Raw genomic sequence first — 15,390 nt, 5'->3', positions numbered from 1 at the left:
CGATGTCTCCAATAGGAGACGTATCAGATATTAAGCTGATAAGAACAGATACTACACTTTGATCTTAGCCAAAAGGCCGAGAAGCGATGCCGGTTGTCGGCTTGCGCCGGCAAAATACCTCTATACCCACAGCATCTCATTAAGGGGCTGGATATTTACATTCCCTCTTTCAAATATTCACCTCCAAAATTACACGCACGAAAACACGCATTTCGGACCACGGGCGAGGGCCACGGCCAAAATGACCTTCTTTGTGGTGAAATACGACAATTTGTGTCAAGGCAGCAAAATGTGTAAATAACCTTATTTATTTCTTTGAAGAAACAGCGCTTGCGCTAAAACGTCGGGCCGACGTAGGAAAAACGTCCTGCAGCTAGGGCCATGAGCCTGTGGATCGGCGCTTAATGAACGAGGCGTGGGGACAGCAATTGGAAGAGTTTCTGCAGTCCCGACTTTGAGAAAGTCGCGCCCAGACAAGCGTGAAAAAAAAAACACAGCAACTGACCGCGTGGACTAAATCCACTAAACTTAAATACATTTCACGTATCAAAACAATGTTAGGGTAGGTGAATTTTAGTTAGAAATGTTGTTTTAATTAAGAAATGGAATGAAAGTTAAACAAACTTTGAAATTTCAATGTAAACTGACCCGGGAGAAACGCGCCGAGGCTTCTGGTACTTCCTTACCACTTGAAAACACTTTCTAGGGTTAGCTGGCGCTTAAGACGTGTGTTATCGACGGGCAGAATGTGGTTGTGAGGGTGTGATTGTCTACGACGTAATTTCCGGCGTGCGACATCATGGCCGACGTCCTTGGATACGGGGACACAAAACAACTGCAAGTGGAAAATAAATCACTTTGAGGAACTTCCCGGGGCTTGGTTTGGACGGAGTACAATGTGGTTGAGTGGATGGGTCCATTTCTACAGTTTGGCTGTGGTTGCATGGTGCCTCCAGTGAAACGGACGCGCGAAAAGGGAGGGGACGGCGCAAAGTGAGATGAAAAAAGTGAATGAAATGTGAAAAAGAGAGGGCTAAGTTAAGGTTCTATTTTTTAATTTGTATTATGAGTGGTGGGCCATTCCCGGAGGTACTGCAATACCGGGTCAACCCGTGATGAGGGCGGAGCAAGCTCCGTGGCACCTCATCCCGTTGCAAAAATCAGTTTAATATCGATGTCTCCAATAGGAGACGTATCAGATATTAAGCTGATAAGAACAGATACTACACTTTGATCTTAGCCAAAAGGCCGAGAAGCGATGCCGGTTGTCGGCTTGCGCCGGCAAAATACCTCTATACCCACAGCATCTCATTAAGGGGCTGGATATTTACATTCCCTCTTTCAAAATATTCACCTCCAAAATTACACGCACGAAAACACGCAATTTCGGACCACGGGCGAGGGCCACGGCCAAAATGACCTTCTTTGTGGTGAAATACGACAATTTGTGTCAAGGCAGCAAAATGTGTAAATAACCTTATTTATTTCTTTGAAGAAACAGCGCTTGCGCTAAAACGTCGGGCCGACGTAGGAAAAACGTCCTGCAGCTAGGGCCATGAGCCTGTGGATCGGCGCTTAATGAACGAGGCGTGGGGACAGCAATTGGAAGAGTTTCTGCAGTCCCGACTTTGAGAAAGTCGCGCCCAGACAAGCGTGAAAAAAAAAACACAGCAACTGACCGCGTGGACTAAATCCACTAAACTTAAATACATTTCACGTATCAAAACAATGTTAGGGTAGGTGAATTTTAGTTAGAAATGTTGTTTTAATTAAGAAATGGAATGAAAGTTAAACAAACTTTGAAATTTCAATGTAAACTGACCCGGGAGAAACGCGCCGAGGCTTCTGGTACTTCCTTACCACTTGAAAACACTTTCTAGGGTTAGCTGCTGGCGCTTAAGACGTGTGTTATCGACGGGGCAGAATGTGGTTGTGAGGGTGTGATTGTCTACGACGTAATTTCCGGCGTGCGACATCATGGCCGACGTCCTTGGATACGGGGACACAAAACAACTGCAAGTGGAAAATAAATCACTTTGAGGAACTTCCCGGGGCTTGGTTTGGACGGAGTACAATGTGGTTGAGTGGATGGGTCCATTTCTACAGTTTGGCTGTGGTTGCATGGTGCCTCCAGTGAAACGGACGCGCGAAAAGGGAGGGGACGGCGCAAAGTGAGATGAAAAAAGTGAAATGAAATGTGAAAAAGAGAGGGCTAAGTTAAGGGTTCTATTTTTTAATTTGTATTATGAGTGGTGGGCCATTCCCGGAGGTACTGCAATACCGGGTCAACCCGTGATGAGGGCGGAGCAAGCTCCGTGGCACCTCATCCCGTTGCAAAAATCAGTTTAATATCGATGTCTCCAATAGGAGACGTATCAGATATTAAGCTGATAAGAACAGATACTACACTTTGATCTTAGCCAAAAGGCCGAGAAGCGATGCCGGTTGTCGGCTTGCGCCGGCAAAATACCTCTATACCCACAGCATCTCATTAAGGGGCTGGATATTTACATTCCCTCTTTCAAAATATTCACCTCCAAAATTACACGCACGAAAACACGCAATTTCGGACCACGGGCGAGGGCCACGGCCAAAATGACCTTCTTTGTGGTGAAATACGACAATTTGTGTCAAGGCAGCAAAATGTGTAAATAACCTTATTTATTTCTTTGAAGAAACAGCGCTTGCGCTAAAACGTCGGGCCGACGTAGGAAAAACGTCCTGCAGCTAGGGCCATGAGCCTGTGGATCGGCGCTTAATGAACGAGGCGTGGGGACAGCAATTGGAAGAGTTTCTGCAGTCCGACTTTGAGAAAGTCGCGCCCAGACAAGCGTGAAAAAAAAAACACAGCAACTGACCGCGTGGACTAAATCCACTAAACTTAAATACATTTCACGTATCAAAACAATGTTAGGGTAGGTGAATTTTAGTTAGAAATGTTGTTTTAATTAGAAATGGAATGAAAGTTAAACAAACTTTGAAATTTCAATGTAAACTGACCCGGAGAAACGCGCCGAGGCTTCTGGTACTTCCTTACCACTTGAAAACACTTTCTAGGGTTAGCTGGCGCTTAAGACGTGTGTTATCGACGGGCAGAATGTGGTTGTGAGGGTGTGATTGTCTACGACGTAATTTCCGGCGTGCGACATCATGGCCGACGTCCTTGGATACGGGACACAAAACAACTGCAAGTGGAAAATAAATCACTTTGAGGAACTTCCCGGGGCTTGGTTTGGACGGAGTACAATGTGGTTGAGTGGATGGGTCCATTTCTACAGTTTGGCTGTGGTTGCATGGTGCCTCCAGTGAAACGGACGCGCGAAAAGGGAGGGGACGGCGCAAAGTGAGATGAAAAAAGTGAAATGAAATGTGAAAAAGAGAGGGCTAAGTTAAGGGTTCTATTTTTTAATTTGTATTATGAGTGGTGGGCCATTCCCGGAGGTACTGCAATACCGGGTCAACCCGTGATGAGGGCGGAGCAAGCTCCGTGGCACCTCATCCCGTTGCAAAAATCAGTTTAATATCGATGTCTCCAATAGGAGACGTATCAGATATTAAGCTGATAAGAACAGATACTACACTTTGATCTTAGCCAAAAGGCCGAGAAGCGATGCCGGTTGTCGGCTTGCGCCGGCAAAATACCTCTATACCCACAGCATCTCATTAAGGGGCTGGATATTTACATTCCCTCTTTCAAAATATTCACCTCCAAAATTACACGCACGAAAACACGCAATTTCGGACCACGGGCGAGGGCCACGGCCAAAATGACCTTCTTTGTGGTGAAATACGACAATTTGTGTCAAGGCAGCAAAATGTGTAAATAACCTTATTTATTTCTTTGAAGAAACAGCGCTTGCGCTAAAACGTCGGGCCGACGTAGGAAAAACGTCCTGCAGCTAGGGCCATGAGCCTGTGGATCGGCGCTTAATGAACGAGGCGTGGGGACAGCAATTGGAAGAGTTTCTGCAAGTCCCGACTTTGAGAAAGTCGCGCCCAGACAAGCGTGAAAAAAAAACACAGCAACTGACCGCGTGGACTAAATCCACTAAACTTAAATACATTTCACGTATCAAAACAATGTTAGGGTAGGTGAATTTTAGTTAGAAATGTTGTTTTAATTAAGAAATGGAATGAAAGTTAAACAAACTTTGAAATTTCAATGTAAACTGACCCGGGAGAAACGCGCCGAGGCTTCTGGTACTTCCTTACCACTTGAAAACACTTTCTAGGGTTAGCTGGCGCTTAAGACGTGTGTTATCGACGGGGCAGAATGTGGTTGTGAGGGTGTGATTGTCTACGACGTAATTTCCGGCGTGCGACATCATGGCCGACGTCCTTGGATACGGGGACACAAAACAACTGCAAGTGGAAAATAAATCACTTTGAGGAACTTCCCGGGGCTTGGTTTGGACGGAGTACAATGTGGTTGAGTGGATGGGTCCATTTCTACAGTTTGGCTGTGGTTGCATGGTGCCTCCAGTGAAACGGACGCGCGAAAAGGGAGGGGACGGCGCAAAGTGAGATGAAAAAAGTGAAATGAAATGTGAAAAAGAGAGGGCTAAGTTAAGGGTTCTATTTTTAATTTGTATTATGAGTGGTGGGCCATTCCCGGAGGTACTGCAATACCGGGTCAACCCGTGATGAGGGCGGAGCAAGCTCCGTGGCACCTCATCCCGTTGCAAAAATCAGTTTAATATCGATGTCTCCAATAGGAGACGTATCAGATATTAAGCTGATAAGAACAGATACTACACTTTGATCTTAGCCAAAAGGCCGAGAAGCGATGCCGGTTGTCGGCTTGCGCCGGCAAAATACCTCTATACCCACAGCATCTCATTAAGGGGCTGGATATTTACATTCCCTCTTTCAAAATATTCACCTCCAAAATTACACGCACGAAAACACGCAATTTCGGACCACGGGCGAGGGCCACGGCCAAAATGACCTTCTTTGTGGTGAAATACGACAATTTGTGTCAAGGCAGCAAAATGTGTAAATAACCTTATTTATTTCTTTGAAGAAACAGCGCTTGCGCTAAAACGTCGGGCCGACGTAGGAAAAACGTCCTGCAGCTAGGGCCATGAGCCTGTGGATCGGCGCTTAATGAACGAGGCGTGGGGACAGCAATTGGAAGAGTTTCTGCAGTCCCGACTTTGAGAAAGTCGCGCCCAGACAAGCGTGAAAAAAAAAACACAGCAACTGACCGCGTGGACTAAATCCACTAAACTTAAATACATTTCACGTATCAAAACAATGTTAGGGTAGGTGAATTTTAGTTAGAAATGTTGTTTTAATTAAGAAATGGAATGAAAGTTAAACAAACTTTGAAATTTCAATGTAAACTGACCCGGGAGAAACGCGCCGAGGCTTCTGGTACTTCCTTACCACTTGAAAACACTTTCTAGGGTTAGCTGGCGCTTAAGACGTGTGTTATCGACGGGGCAGAATGTGGTTGTGAGGGTGTGATTGTCTACGACGTAATTTCCGGCGTGCGACATCATGGCCGACGTCCTTGGATACGGGGACACAAAACAACTGCAAGTGGAAAATAAATCACTTTGAGGAACTTCCCGGGGCTTGGTTTGGACGGAGTACAATGTGGTTGAGTGGATGGGTCCATTTCTACAGTTTGGCTGTGGTTGCATGGTGCCTCCAGTGAAACGGACGCGCGAAAAGGGAGGGGACGGCGCAAAGTGAGATGAAAAAAGTGAAATGAAATGTGAAAAAGAGAGGGCTAAGTTAAGGGTTCTATTTTTTAATTTGTATTATGAGTGGTGGGCCATTCCCGGAGGTACTGCAATACCGGGTCAACCCGTGATGAGGGCGGAGCAAGCTCCGTGGCACCTCATCCCGTTGCAAAAATCAGTTTAATATCGATGTCTCCAATAGGAGACGTATCAGATATTAAGCTGATAAGAACAGATACTACACTTTGATCTTAGCCAAAAGGCCGAGAAGCGATGCCGGTTGTCGGCTTGCGCCGGCAAAATACCTCTATACCCACAGCATCTCATTAAGGGGCTGGATATTTACATTCCCTCTTTCAAAATATTCACCTCCAAAATTACACGCACGAAAACACGCAATTTCGGACCACGGGCGAGGGCCACGGCCAAAATGACCTTCTTTGTGGTGAAATACGACAATTTGTGTCAAGGCAGCAAAATGTGTAAATAACCTTATTTATTTCTTTGAAGAAACAGCGCTTGCGCTAAAACGTCGGGCCGACGTAGGAAAAACGTCCTGCAGCTAGGGCCATGAGCCTGTGGATCGGCGCTTAATGAACGAGGCGTGGGGACAGCAATTGGAAGAGTTTCTGCAGTCCCGACTTTGAGAAAGTCGCGCCCAGACAAGCGTGAAAAAAAAAACACAGCAACTGACCGCGTGGACTAAATCCACTAAACTTAAATACATTTCACGTATCAAAACAATGTTAGGGTAGGTGAATTTTAGTTAGAAATGTTGTTTTAATTAAGAAATGGAATGAAAGTTAAACAAACTTTGAAATTTCAATGTAAACTGACCCGGGAGAAACGCGCCGAGGCTTCTGGTACTTCCTTACCACTTGAAAACACTTTCTAGGGTTAGCTGGCGCTTAAGACGTGTGTTATCGACGGGGCAGAATGTGGTTGTGAGGGTGTGATTGTCTACGACGTAATTTCCGGCGTGCGACATCATGGCCGACGTCCTTGGATACGGGGACACAAAACAACTGCAAGTGGAAAATAAATCACTTTGAGGAACTTCCCGGGGCTTGGTTTGGACGGAGTACAATGTGGTTGAGTGGATGGGTCCATTTCTACAGTTTGGCTGTGGTTGCATGGTGCCTCCAGTGAAACGGACGCGCGAAAAGGGAGGGGACGGCGCAAAGTGAGATGAAAAAAGTGAAATGAAATGTGAAAAAGAGAGGGCTAAGTTAAGGGTTCTATTTTTTAATTTGTATTATGAGTGGTGGGCCATTCCCGGAGGTACTGCAATACCGGGTCAACCCGTGATGAGGGCGGAGCAAGCTCCGTGGCACCTCATCCCGTTGCAAAAATCAGTTTAATATCGATGTCTCCAATAGGAGACGTATCAGATATTAAGCTGATAAGAACAGATACTACACTTTGATCTTAGCCAAAAGGCCGAGAAGCGATGCCGGTTGTCGGCTTGCGCCGGCAAAATACCTCTATACCCACAGCATCTCATTAAGGGGCTGGATATTTACATTCCCTCTTTCAAAATATTCACCTCCAAAATTACACGCACGAAAACACGCAATTTCGGACCACGGGCGAGGGCCACGGCCAAAATGACCTTCTTTGTGGTGAAATACGACAATTTGTGTCAAGGCAGCAAAATGTGTAAATAACCTTATTTATTTCTTTGAAGAAACAGCGCTTGCGCTAAAACGTCGGGCCGACGTAGGAAAAACGTCCTGCAGCTAGGGCCATGAGCCTGTGGATCGGCGCTTAATGAACGAGGCGTGGGGACAGCAATTGGAAGAGTTTCTGCAGTCCCGACTTTGAGAAAGTCGCGCCCAGACAAGCGTGAAAAAAAAAACACAGCAACTGACCGCGTGGACTAAATCCACTAAACTTAAATACATTTCACGTATCAAAACAATGTTAGGGTAGGTGAATTTTAGTTAGAAATGTTGTTTTAATTAAGAAATGGAATGAAAGTTAAACAAACTTTGAAATTTCAATGTAAACTGACCCGGGAGAAACGCGCCGAGGCTTCTGGTACTTCCTTACCACTTGAAAACACTTTCTAGGGTTAGCTGGCGCTTAAGACGTGTGTTATCGACGGGGCAGAATGTGGTTGTGAGGGTGTGATTGTCTACGACGTAATTTCCGGCGTGCGACATCATGGCCGACGTCCTTGGATACGGGGACACAAAACAACTGCAAGTGGAAAATAAATCACTTTGAGGAACTTCCCGGGGCTTGGTTTGGACGGAGTACAATGTGGTTGAGTGGATGGGTCCATTTCTACAGTTTGGCTGTGGTTGCATGGTGCCTCCAGTGAAACGGACGCGCGAAAAGGGAGGGGACGGCGCAAAGTGAGATGAAAAAAGTGAAATGAAATGTGAAAAAGAGAGGGCTAAGTTAAGGGTTCTATTTTTTAATTTGTATTATGAGTGGTGGGCCATTCCCGGAGGTACTGCAATACCGGGTCAACCCGTGATGAGGGCGGAGCAAGCTCCGTGGCACCTCATCCCGTTGCAAAAATCAGTTTAATATCGATGTCTCCAATAGGAGACGTATCAGATATTAAGCTGATAAGAACAGATACTACACTTTGATCTTAGCCAAAAGGCCGAGAAGCGATGCCGGTTGTCGGCTTGCGCCGGCAAAATACCTCTATACCCACAGCATCTCATTAAGGGGCTGGATATTTACATTCCCTCTTTCAAAATATTCACCTCCAAAATTACACGCACGAAAACACGCAATTTCGGACCACGGGCGAGGGCCACGGCCAAAATGACCTTCTTTGTGGTGAAATACGACAATTTGTGTCAAGGCAGCAAAATGTGTAAATAACCTTATTTATTTCTTTGAAGAAACAGCGCTTGCGCTAAAACGTCGGGCCGACGTAGGAAAAACGTCCTGCAGCTAGGGCCATGAGCCTGTGGATCGGCGCTTAATGAACGAGGCGTGGGGACAGCAATTGGAAGAGTTTCTGCAGTCCCGACTTTGAGAAAGTCGCGCCCAGACAAGCGTGAAAAAAAAAACACAGCAACTGACCGCGTGGACTAAATCCACTAAACTTAAATACATTTCACGTATCAAAACAATGTTAGGGTAGGTGAATTTTAGTTAGAAATGTTGTTTTAATTAAGAAATGGAATGAAAGTTAAACAAACTTTGAAATTTCAATGTAAACTGACCCGGGAGAAACGCGCCGAGGCTTCTGGTACTTCCTTACCACTTGAAAACACTTTCTAGGGTTAGCTGGCGCTTAAGACGTGTGTTATCGACGGGGCAGAATGTGGTTGTGAGGGTGTGATTGTCTACGACGTAATTTCCGGCGTGCGACATCATGGCCGACGTCCTTGGATACGGGGACACAAAACAACTGCAAGTGGAAAATAAATCACTTTGAGGAACTTCCCGGGGCTTGGTTTGGACGGAGTACAATGTGGTTGAGTGGATGGGTCCATTTCTACAGTTTGGCTGTGGTTGCATGGTGCCTCCAGTGAAACGGACGCGCGAAAAGGGAGGGGACGGCGCAAAGTGAGATGAAAAAAGTGAAATGAAATGTGAAAAAGAGAGGGCTAAGTTAAGGGTTCTATTTTTTAATTTGTATTATGAGTGGTGGGCCATTCCCGGAGGTACTGCAATACCGGGTCAACCCGTGATGAGGGCGGAGCAAGCTCCGTGGCACCTCATCCCGTTGCAAAAATCAGTTTAATATCGATGTCTCCAATAGGAGACGTATCAGATATTAAGCTGATAAGAACAGATACTACACTTTGATCTTAGCCAAAAGGCCGAGAAGCGATGCCGGTTGTCGGCTTGCGCCGGCAAAATACCTCTATACCCACAGCATCTCATTAAGGGGCTGGATATTTACATTCCCTCTTTCAAAATATTCACCTCCAAAATTACACGCACGAAAACACGCAATTTCGGACCACGGGCGAGGGCCACGGCCAAAATGACCTTCTTTGTGGTGAAATACGACAATTTGTGTCAAGGCAGCAAAATGTGTAAATAACCTTATTTATTTCTTTGAAGAAACAGCGCTTGCGCTAAAACGTCGGGCCGACGTAGGAAAAACGTCCTGCAGCTAGGGCCATGAGCCTGTGGATCGGCGCTTAATGAACGAGGCGTGGGGACAGCAATTGGAAGAGTTTCTGCAGTCCCGACTTTGAGAAAGTCGCGCCCAGACAAGCGTGAAAAAAAAAACACAGCAACTGACCGCGTGGACTAAATCCACTAAACTTAAATACATTTCACGTATCAAAACAATGTTAGGGTAGGTGAATTTTAGTTAGAAATGTTGTTTTAATTAAGAAATGGAATGAAAGTTAAACAAACTTTGAAATTTCAATGTAAACTGACCCGGGAGAAACGCGCCGAGGCTTCTGGTACTTCCTTACCACTTGAAAACACTTTCTAGGGTTAGCTGGCGCTTAAGACGTGTGTTATCGACGGGGCAGAATGTGGTTGTGAGGGTGTGATTGTCTACGACGTAATTTCCGGCGTGCGACATCATGGCCGACGTCCTTGGATACGGGGACACAAAACAACTGCAAGTGGAAAATAAATCACTTTGAGGAACTTCCCGGGGCTTGGTTTGGACGGAGTACAATGTGGTTGAGTGGATGGGTCCATTTCTACAGTTTGGCTGTGGTTGCATGGTGCCTCCAGTGAAACGGACGCGCGAAAAGGGAGGGGACGGCGCAAAGTGAGATGAAAAAAGTGAAATGAAATGTGAAAAAGAGAGGGCTAAGTTAAGGGTTCTATTTTTTAATTTGTATTATGAGTGGTGGGCCATTCCCGGAGGTACTGCAATACCGGGTCAACCCGTGATGAGGGCGGAGCAAGCTCCGTGGCACCTCATCCCGTTGCAAAAATCAGTTTAATATCGATGTCTCCAATAGGAGACGTATCAGATATTAAGCTGATAAGAACAGATACTACACTTTGATCTTAGCCAAAAGGCCGAGAAGCGATGCCGGTTGTCGGCTTGCGCCGGCAAAATACCTCTATACCCACAGCATCTCATTAAGGGGCTGGATATTTACATTCCCTCTTTCAAAATATTCACCTCCAAAATTACACGCACGAAAACACGCAATTTCGGACCACGGGCGAGGGCCACGGCCAAAATGACCTTCTTTGTGGTGAAATACGACAATTTGTGTCAAGGCAGCAAAATGTGTAAATAACCTTATTTATTTCTTTGAAGAAACAGCGCTTGCGCTAAAACGTCGGGCCGACGTAGGAAAAACGTCCTGCAGCTAGGGCCATGAGCCTGTGGATCGGCGCTTAATGAACGAGGCGTGGGGACAGCAATTGGAAGAGTTTCTGCAGTCCCGACTTTGAGAAAGTCGCGCCCAGACAAGCGTGAAAAAAAAAACACAGCAACTGACCGCGTGGACTAAATCCACTAAACTTAAATACATTTCACGTATCAAAACAATGTTAGGGTAGGTGAATTTTAGTTAGAAATGTTGTTTTAATTAAGAAATGGAATGAAAGTTAAACAAACTTTGAAATTTCAATGTAAACTGACCCGGGAGAAACGCGCCGAGGCTTCTGGTACTTCCTTACCACTTGAAAACACTTTCTAGGGTTAGCTGGCGCTTAAGACGTGTGTTATCGACGGGGCAGAATGTGGTTGTGAGGGTGTGATTGTCTACGACGTAATTTCCGGCGTGCGACATCATGGCCGACGTCCTTGGATACGGGGACACAAAACAACTGCAAGTGGAAAATAAATCACTTTGAGGAACTTCCCGGGGCTTGGTTTGGACGGAGTACAATGTGGTTGAGTGGATGGGTCCATTTCTACAGTTTGGCTGTGGTTGCATGGTGCCTCCAGTGAAACGGACGCGCGAAAAGGGAGGGGACGGCGCAAAGTGAGATGAAAAAAGTGAAATGAAATGTGAAAAAGAGAGGGCTAAGTTAAGGGTTCTATTTTTTAATTTGTATTATGAGTGGTGGGCCATTCCCGGAGGTACTGCAATACCGGGTCAACCCGTGATGAGGGCGGAGCAAGCTCCGTGGCACCTCATCCCGTTGCAAAAATCAGTTTAATATCGATGTCTCCAATAGGAGACGTATCAGATATTAAGCTGATAAGAACAGATACTACACTTTGATCTTAGCCAAAAGGCCGAGAAGCGATGCCGGTTGTCGGCTTGCGCCGGCAAAATACCTCTATACCCACAGCATCTCATTAAGGGGCTGGATATTTACATTCCCTCTTTCAAAATATTCACCTCCAAAATTACACGCACGAAAACACGCAATTTCGGACCACGGGCGAGGGCCACGGCCAAAATGACCTTCTTTGTGGTGAAATACGACAATTTGTGTCAAGGCAGCAAAATGTGTAAATAACCTTATTTATTTCTTTGAAGAAACAGCGCTTGCGCTAAAACGTCGGGCCGACGTAGGAAAAACGTCCTGCAGCTAGGGCCATGAGCCTGTGGATCGGCGCTTAATGAACGAGGCGTGGGGACAGCAATTGGAAGAGTTTCTGCAGTCCCGACTTTGAGAAAGTCGCGCCCAGACAAGCGTGAAAAAAAAAACACAGCAACTGACCGCGTGGACTAAATCCACTAAACTTAAATACATTTCACGTATCAAAACAATGTTAGGGTAGGTGAATTTTAGTTAGAAATGTTGTTTTAATTAAGAAATGGAATGAAAGTTAAACAAACTTTGAAATTTCAATGTAAACTGACCCGGGAGAAACGCGCCGAGGCTTCTGGTACTTCCTTACCACTTGAAAACACTTTCTAGGGTTAGCTGGCGCTTAAGACGTGTGTTATCGACGGGGCAGAATGTGGTTGTGAGGGTGTGATTGTCTACGACGTAATTTCCGGCGTGCGACATCATGGCCGACGTCCTTGGATACGGGGACACAAAACAACTGCAAGTGGAAAATAAATCACTTTGAGGAACTTCCCGGGGCTTGGTTTGGACGGAGTACAATGTGGTTGAGTGGATGGGTCCATTTCTACAGTTTGGCTGTGGTTGCATGGTGCCTCCAGTGAAACGGACGCGCGAAAAGGGAGGGGACGGCGCAAAGTGAGATGAAAAAAGTGAAATGAAATGTGAAAAAGAGAGGGCTAAGTTAAGGGTTCTATTTTTTAATTTGTATTATGAGTGGTGGGCCATTCCCGGAGGTACTGCAATACCGGGTCAACCCGTGATGAGGGCGGAGCAAGCTCCGTGGCACCTCATCCCGTTGCAAAAATCAGTTTAATATCGATGTCTCCAATAGGAGACGTATCAGATATTAAGCTGATAAGAACAGATACTACACTTTGATCTTAGCCAAAAGGCCGAGAAGCGATGCCGGTTGTCGGCTTGCGCCGGCAAAATACCTCTATACCCACAGCATCTCATTAAGGGGCTGGATATTTACATTCCCTCTTTCAAAATATTCACCTCCAAAATTACACGCACGAAAACACGCAATTTCGGACCACGGGCGAGGGCCACGGCCAAAATGACCTTCTTTGTGGTGAAATACGACAATTTGTGTCAAGGCAGCAAAATGTGTAAATAACCTTATTTATTTCTTTGAAGAAACAGCGCTTGCGCTAAAACGTCGGGCCGACGTAGGAAAAACGTCCTGCAGCTAGGGCCATGAGCCTGTGGATCGGCGCTTAATGAACGAGGCGTGGGGACAGCAATTGGAAGAGTTTCTGCAGTCCCGACTTTGAGAAAGTCGCGCCCAGACAAGCGTGAAAAAAAAAACACAGCAACTGACCGCGTGGACTAAATCCACTAAACTTAAATACATTTCACGTATCAAAACAATGTTAGGGTAGGTGAATTTTAGTTAGAAATGTTGTTTTAATTAAGAAATGGAATGAAAGTTAAACAAACTTTGAAATTTCAATGTAAACTGACCCGGGAGAAACGCGCCGAGGCTTCTGGTACTTCCTTACCACTTGAAAACACTTTCTAGGGTTAGCTGGCGCTTAAGACGTGTGTTATCGACGGGGCAGAATGTGGTTGTGAGGGTGTGATTGTCTACGACGTAATTTCCGGCGTGCGACATCATGGCCGACGTCCTTGGATACGGGGACACAAAACAACTGCAAGTGGAAAATAAATCACTTTGAGGAACTTCCCGGGGCTTGGTTTGGACGGAGTACAATGTGGTTGAGTGGATGGGTCCATTTCTACAGTTTGGCTGTGGTTGCATGGTGCCTCCAGTGAAACGGACGCGCGAAAAGGGAGGGGACGGCGCAAAGTGAGATGAAAAAAGTGAAATGAAATGTGAAAAAGAGAGGGCTAAGTTAAGGGTTCTATTTTTTAATTTGTATTATGAGTGGTGGGCCATTCCCGGAGGTACTGCAATACCGGGTCAACCCGTGATGAGGGCGGAGCAAGCTCCGTGGCACCTCATCCCGTTGCAAAAATCAGTTTAATATCGATGTCTCCAATAGGAGACGTATCAGATATTAAGCTGATAAGAACAGATACTACACTTTGATCTTAGCCAAAAGGCCGAGAAGCGATGCCGGTTGTCGGCTTGCGCCGGCAAAATACCTCTATACCCACAGCATCTCATTAAGGGGCTGGATATTTACATTCCCTCTTTCAAAATATTCACCTCCAAAATTACACGCACGAAAACACGCAATTTCGGACCACGGGCGAGGGCCACGGCCAAAATGACCTTCTTTGTGGTGAAATACGACAATTTGTGTCAAGGCAGCAAAATGTGTAAATAACCTTATTTATTTCTTTGAAGAAACAGCGCTTGCGCTAAAACGTCGGGCCGACGTAGGAAAAACGTCCTGCAGCTAGGGCCATGAGCCTGTGGATCGGCGCTTAATGAACGAGGCGTGGGGACAGCAATTGGAAGAGTTTCTGCAGTCCCGACTTTGAGAAAGTCGCGCCCAGACAAGCGTGAAAAAAAAAACACAGCAACTGACCGCGTGGACTAAATCCACTAAACTTAAATACATTTCACGTATCAAAACAATGTTAGGGTAGGTGAATTTTAGTTAGAAATGTTGTTTTAATTAAGAAATGGAATGAAAGTTAAACAAACTTTGAAATTTCAATGTAAACTGACCCGGGAGAAACGCGCCGAGGCTTCTGGTACTTCCTTACCACTTGAAAACACTTTCTAGGGTTAGCTGGCGCTTAAGACGTGTGTTATCGACGGGGCAGAATGTGGTTGTGAGGGTGTGATTGTCTACGACGTAATTTCCGGCGTGCGACATCATGGCCGACGTCCTTGGATACGGGGACACAAAACAACTGCAAGTGGAAAATAAATCACTTTGAGGAACTTCCCGGGGCTTGGTTTGGACGGAGTACAATGTGGTTGAGTGGATGGGTCCATTTCTACAGTTTGGCTGTGGTTGCATGGTGCCTCCAGTGAAACGGACGCGCGAAAAGGGAGGGGACGGCGCAAAGTGAGATGAAAAAAGTGAAATGAAATGTGAAAAAGAGAGGGCTAAGTTAAGGGTTCTATTTTTTAATTTGTATTATGAGTGGTGGGCCATTCCCGGAGGTACTGCAATACCGGGTCAACCCGTGATGAGGGCGGAGCAAGCTCCGTGGCACCTCATCCCGTTGCAAAAATCAGTTTAATATCGATGTCTCCAATAGGAGACGTATCAGATATTAAGCTGATAAGAACAGATACTACACTTTGATCTTAGCCAAAAGGCCGAGAAGCGATGCCGGTTGT

At 45.9% G+C, this 15,390-nt stretch overlaps 13 non-coding genes and 1 pseudogene across 13 annotated transcripts; all 14 read right to left on the bottom strand.

Annotated features, from left to right (window-relative positions):
- On the bottom strand, nt 1-88 carry LOC137270899 (U2 spliceosomal RNA; annotated as a pseudogene; the record flags this gene model as incomplete).
- Nucleotides 89-1,067: 979 nt separating this feature from the next.
- Nucleotides 1,068-1,260, bottom strand: LOC137270897 (U2 spliceosomal RNA). Its single transcript, XR_010955515.1, has one exon. It is a non-coding gene; the product is annotated as a U2 spliceosomal RNA (small nuclear RNA).
- A 987-nt stretch (nt 1,261-2,247) lies between these two features.
- Nucleotides 2,248-2,440, bottom strand: LOC137270896 (U2 spliceosomal RNA). The gene has a single exon (XR_010955514.1). It is a non-coding gene; the product is annotated as a U2 spliceosomal RNA (small nuclear RNA).
- Nucleotides 2,441-3,419: 979 nt separating this feature from the next.
- Nucleotides 3,420-3,612, bottom strand: LOC137270894 (U2 spliceosomal RNA). Its single transcript, XR_010955512.1, has one exon. It is a non-coding gene; the product is annotated as a U2 spliceosomal RNA (small nuclear RNA).
- Nucleotides 3,613-4,595: 983 nt separating this feature from the next.
- On the bottom strand, nt 4,596-4,788 carry LOC137270893 (U2 spliceosomal RNA). Its single transcript, XR_010955511.1, has one exon. It is a non-coding gene; the product is annotated as a U2 spliceosomal RNA (small nuclear RNA).
- Nucleotides 4,789-5,772: 984 nt separating this feature from the next.
- On the bottom strand, nt 5,773-5,965 carry LOC137270892 (U2 spliceosomal RNA). Its single transcript, XR_010955510.1, has one exon. It is a non-coding gene; the product is annotated as a U2 spliceosomal RNA (small nuclear RNA).
- A 984-nt stretch (nt 5,966-6,949) lies between these two features.
- Nucleotides 6,950-7,142, bottom strand: LOC137270890 (U2 spliceosomal RNA). Its single transcript, XR_010955509.1, has one exon. It is a non-coding gene; the product is annotated as a U2 spliceosomal RNA (small nuclear RNA).
- Nucleotides 7,143-8,126: 984 nt separating this feature from the next.
- Nucleotides 8,127-8,319, bottom strand: LOC137270889 (U2 spliceosomal RNA). The gene has a single exon (XR_010955508.1). It is a non-coding gene; the product is annotated as a U2 spliceosomal RNA (small nuclear RNA).
- A 984-nt stretch (nt 8,320-9,303) lies between these two features.
- LOC137270888 (U2 spliceosomal RNA) lies at nt 9,304-9,496 on the bottom strand. The gene has a single exon (XR_010955507.1). It is a non-coding gene; the product is annotated as a U2 spliceosomal RNA (small nuclear RNA).
- A 984-nt stretch (nt 9,497-10,480) lies between these two features.
- LOC137270887 (U2 spliceosomal RNA) lies at nt 10,481-10,673 on the bottom strand. The gene has a single exon (XR_010955506.1). It is a non-coding gene; the product is annotated as a U2 spliceosomal RNA (small nuclear RNA).
- Nucleotides 10,674-11,657: 984 nt separating this feature from the next.
- Nucleotides 11,658-11,850, bottom strand: LOC137270886 (U2 spliceosomal RNA). The gene has a single exon (XR_010955505.1). It is a non-coding gene; the product is annotated as a U2 spliceosomal RNA (small nuclear RNA).
- Nucleotides 11,851-12,834: 984 nt separating this feature from the next.
- LOC137270885 (U2 spliceosomal RNA) lies at nt 12,835-13,027 on the bottom strand. The gene has a single exon (XR_010955504.1). It is a non-coding gene; the product is annotated as a U2 spliceosomal RNA (small nuclear RNA).
- A 984-nt stretch (nt 13,028-14,011) lies between these two features.
- On the bottom strand, nt 14,012-14,204 carry LOC137270884 (U2 spliceosomal RNA). Its single transcript, XR_010955503.1, has one exon. It is a non-coding gene; the product is annotated as a U2 spliceosomal RNA (small nuclear RNA).
- Nucleotides 14,205-15,188: 984 nt separating this feature from the next.
- Nucleotides 15,189-15,381, bottom strand: LOC137270882 (U2 spliceosomal RNA). Its single transcript, XR_010955501.1, has one exon. It is a non-coding gene; the product is annotated as a U2 spliceosomal RNA (small nuclear RNA).
- Between the last annotated feature and the right edge of the window lie 9 nt (nt 15,382-15,390).

The sequence above is a fragment of the Haliotis asinina genome, unplaced genomic scaffold, assembly GCF_037392515.1.
Source record: "Haliotis asinina isolate JCU_RB_2024 unplaced genomic scaffold, JCU_Hal_asi_v2 scaffold_97, whole genome shotgun sequence".
Lineage (NCBI taxonomy): Eukaryota > Metazoa > Mollusca > Gastropoda > Lepetellida > Haliotidae > Haliotis > Haliotis asinina.
Note: the sequence above shows the minus strand (reverse complement) of the source record. Positions and strands in the feature narration are given on the sequence as shown.